The sequence below is a fragment of the Zingiber officinale genome, chromosome 2A, assembly GCF_018446385.1.
Source record: "Zingiber officinale cultivar Zhangliang chromosome 2A, Zo_v1.1, whole genome shotgun sequence".
NCBI classification, from domain to species: Eukaryota; Viridiplantae; Streptophyta; class Magnoliopsida; order Zingiberales; family Zingiberaceae; genus Zingiber; species Zingiber officinale.
The window spans coordinates 65,608,108-65,612,913 of record NC_055988.1 but is presented as its reverse complement, the minus strand read 5'-3'; positions in this window follow the sequence as shown (position 1 = coordinate 65,612,913).

The following is a 4,806-nucleotide window of genomic DNA, read 5'->3' as shown; positions in this document are numbered from 1 at the left end:
ATGAGTTTGGTTAATCATGTTGGTTGGATTGTCTTTCTAGTTGCTCCCCCTGAGTCATAGCTTAGATAAGGTCTATCTAGGTAATGAATTTGACTCATAGGGATTAAGTATATGTCCAGTTTAATTGGTTTGGTTAAATGTTTTGTTTGGACCCATGCTTGGACTTGACTTCTAACATTTTGACTAATTAATGACAAGTATGATTTGTTTGTTTGTTTAGGATTGTAACCAAGTCCAGATTTGTTGTACACGGCTCGTTGTGATCCAAGTACCATGTTTAGACACTTGGACCCCAGTTCGAACTTTTCCAATGTTTTCTTGAGTCGTTCGACTTGACCTTTCAAGTTAGAATTTTCTTCCTCAAGTTTTTCAACTTAAGTTGAAGTTCCATCTTGAACTTGGTTAATCGAGTCACTCAAGTTAATTTGCTACTTAAGGTGGTCTATTTCCTTAAGTAACAAGTTATTTTGTTTTTCAGATTTTGACAATTTTTTAAACAAGCATTTAACTACTTTAAGCAAGTTAGATTTAGAATAAATCGTTACCATATTTGGATCTTCCGATCCGTTGCTTCTTTCGGACTCGATGTTGATCTCGGACTCGTACTCTTCATCAGACTCGGAGTCGGAATCTTCGTTTCTTGCCATAAATGCAAGATGACTTGAATGCTTGGTTTGCTCAGTGTCAGATTCATCGGAAGAGGTCTCACCCCATGTTGCTTGAAGGGCTTTCTTTTGTCTCATCGATTTAGGCCTTTCTTCCTTCCGATTTGGGCATTCATTTTTGAAATGCCCCTTCTCGTTGCATCCGTAACAAATCATTTTTGATTTTTTTTGCATCTGGTTGATAGGTGTCTTTTTGGCATTTCTTCATAATTTCTTTTTCGTCAGAAGTTTTTGGACCATGTTGACTAGTTCTTCTTCATTTGTCGAGTCAAAGTCCGACTCACTTTCTGACTCGATCTTTGTTTTTGATTTTATTTCCTTGATTAGACCTACATACAAAGCAACTCCTTTCTCGACATGGCTTACTTTAGATTGTTTATGTAATTCCAATTCACAGAATAATTCATCTAACTTAAGAATTGAAAGATCCTTAGAAATTTTGTACGCATCTACAATTGATGCCCACAAAGCATTCCTCGGAAAAGCGTTTAACGCGTACCTTATTGTGTCGTGATTTTCAAGATTATGTCCGATCAGATGGAGACCATTGAGGATGTCCTTTAGTCGAGCGTGGAGTTGCGAAGTCGTCTCTCCAGGGAACATTTTAATATTGAATAAGCTATTTAAAAGAAAATCCCTTTTATTTACCTTAGATTCGTTAGTCCCTTCATGTAGTTTGACTAGGGAGTCCTATAGTTCTTTAGCGTTGTCGTAAGGATCAACTCGGTTCAACTCCTCCATTGTGAGCCCGCACTGAATGGTGTTGTCCGCCTTGTAGTTTAGTTGTGCCTTCTTGATCATTGGAGGAGTCCAATCTTCTGGTTCTAATGGTGTTCCGTTTTTCATCGGGAGAGTGTAGCCTTTGAAGATTGTGAACCAAAGTTCGATATCAGACTTCAAGTAACACTCCATTCTTTTCTTCCAATAACTGAAATTTTCTCCTTTGAATAGTGGAGGTCGGACAGTGTTGTATCATTCTTGATAAGAGTTTGACATCCTTAAAAAAATAACAAACAGATTTCCAAGACTCTTGTCTTGGGATTAGTGGTTCTTGAAAAATACAAACAATAAGGAAAAAAATATTCTAAAATAATTGATAAAAATAAGAAGTTTTAAAAAGGTGCTTTGAAAAATGGTTAAGTAATTTTAGAGCTTGCGAGGCTCTGATATCAATTGTTGGATTGGATGAGTGCGGTAGAAGGGGGGGGGGGAGTGAATATCGCGCTTTCTAAAACTTTTCTTTTCATATTTAAAAACAAGTAGAGTAAGCAGCAGAAAGTAAATAACTCGATTCAGTTACTTGGTTTGGAGCCTAGGTCGACTCCTACTCCAAGGCCCGCGATCTTTGACCGCACCGATGGGCAATCCACTATAATCCTTCTTTCTGAAATCCTCGGAAATAAGCAGATCGTACAAATGAGTAAGATAGTAACAATCTACTATCTTACTTATGAAATAATACAATTCAAGCTAAGAAATGATATACCGACAAAATATAGAATTTGAAGCTCGGTCGGTACTTCCAGACGGAGTAGCTTGAAGAGTCATAGACGTCTTGTAGCATGATCGGCTTGCATAGAGGAGAGCTTTGAGATGATCAGTAAGTATGTCAAGCCTCAGACCTCAAGCCCCTTTTTATAAGTGTAATTGACGTTCAGTCGACCGATCCCTCTGTTCGGTCGACTGAACCAGCTCCCTTCCTTCCTGGATGGAGTCTGATGCTGATTCGATCTTCGGCATTAACTGGTCATTAAGAGTTCGGTTGACCGATCCTTCTTTTTGATCGACCAAACAGACTCTTTCCCTGTTCGTCGAAATTTTCCGAGATCCATTTTTAATGCTGTATTAATGGTTGATTGGTTCAGTCGACCAATCCATGGGTTTGGTTGATCGATCAACTTTATTTCCTTCTGCTTCTGATCGGTGCTGATTCTGTGCCGAGTCATCAGGTTCGGTCGACCGAACATATTTATCGGTCGACCGATCAAGCTTTGATCTGACTCGATTTGTTCTGGTCTGATCTGAACACTGATTTGATTTCTCCTTGTTCGGTCGACCTATGCACCTGTTCGGTCGATCGATCTAGCCGGACCTACACAATAGTGTTAAACAAAGCATCCTGCAAAATAGATGTTAGCACAATAATATTATAATACATGAGTAATATAAAACACAGTAGAACTGTCTTGATCTCAACTTGGAAACCTTCCCAGTTTCTTCAGTTGGATCAGCGACCTAAGGTTGTTCCCTTAGGGAACTCAACCTCACTTTCGCTCCTCCAATTTCTTACCTCAACCTACCTGCCAAAGTTATATCCTCCAGATCTAGTTTGGACTTTTCACTTAGCTTTGATCGGCTCGCCAGGACTTTTCTCTTTATCTTCGGTCCTCCAGACCTCTCGATCACACTGCCAAGCGTCGGGTCCCTTCGACCCACTTAGACTTGCACCTGGGTTCCACGATTTGTTAAGATTACTCCTGCCTAGCCTCCAACTAGGTCTTTCCCAATTGAGTAAACAACTTGCACACTCAGTCAACTTGTTAGATCACAACAAGACTTAACTTGAACCTTTGACAACATCAAAACTTTGGTTTAATTCTGGTGCAACTTGTACCAACAAATTTCTCGAGCTTATAGTGATTGCCCATTGAAAGCACTCTCATGTGCGGGCCTTGGAGTAGGAGTCGCGATAGGCTCTGAACCAAGTAAGTCTTGGTGTTTGCGATTGTGCTCTTTGTGTCTTTACTTTCCACTACATTCTTACTCAATGTTTTCCGAAACGAACGTGAAAGCTACGCGTGCTATTCACCCCCTCAAGCACGTCTATGATCCTATAGATAGCACCTCCAAAGTTTGAAGGAGGAGGCTTATGAGACATCACGTATTAGATGATGAAGATAGATGTCTTCTTCAATACAGATTGAGACACCATGATGGTGGTCAAAGATCCATTCGAAGTTCCAAGAGACAAGAAAGGGAAGAGACTCCGACCACGATATTGGATGGAGGAGCAAACCTCACGATCGAAGGAAAATGATAAGGTAATATCAATCTTAATTGATATTTTGCCTAATGACATGATGAGCCGTGTAGGTAAATATGAGAACACCCATGATTTGTGGAGCAAGATAAAGAAGGTTCCTTGGAAAGAAATCATGCCTACACAAAAAGAAGAAGAGCCCAACGAAATGGGTTCAATTGCTCAAGGAGAGGAGGTGGAGCAACCAGAAGTTGAGCCATGCTCAACATCTGAGGAGGAGAAGGAGGATGAGGAAGCATCATCAACATCCTCAAGGGTTGAAGAAGAATCCAAGACGGATGAAGAAGAGGTCTTGGAGGTTAACCTAGTGAGCACCTCCACTGAAACAAAGTCAAAGGACCACATTGTGTGCTTCAGGTGCAATGAGAAAGGACACTATAAGAGTAGTGTTAGGATGTATACAAAAGCCTAGCTTTTTCTAAATATTTATTTTGAAATAAGAATCACATTGGTCAAATGTCTACATTTATGTTAAATGTAGTTGTCCATTTAATTTATATTGTAGATAACATGGTGTGTGGTGCCACACAAAAGATCATGTTATTAGTTCCTTATAAATTATAAATAGTAGCTCACAACTAAGATGGAATGGGACAAACCATTGGAATCGTTGTAGTGTAATTTGGTATTAGTTTATCTTAACTATAAAATTACACTAGTACACTATATGTGTATTGAGCAGGACAATTTGAGGAAGTTTTTTTTATACTGACTACATAAAAGAACAAAACCTCTGTTATTATGGATATGCATACTCTTAATCCTGATATAATAACAAGCATATATACTTAGTATGTATTTCTATAATTTATCAATGGGTGAGATTTAGTTCGTTAAATCAATAGGCCTGATAAGTTGGAAAATAATATTATTTATATGGCGTGTTGTTGATTATAGAAGGAAACTGTGTCCGAGTAATCTAGGTTGATGATGTCCCCTTGAGGAGCTCATAATGATTGTCATGTAAACCCTGCAGGTGGACCTAGTCCGACATGACAATGAAGTTGAGTGGTACTACTCTTGGAGCTAGATATTAAGTGAGTTGTCAGTAACTCATTTAATTAGTGGACATTCAATATCTTAAACACAGGGAGATTAATG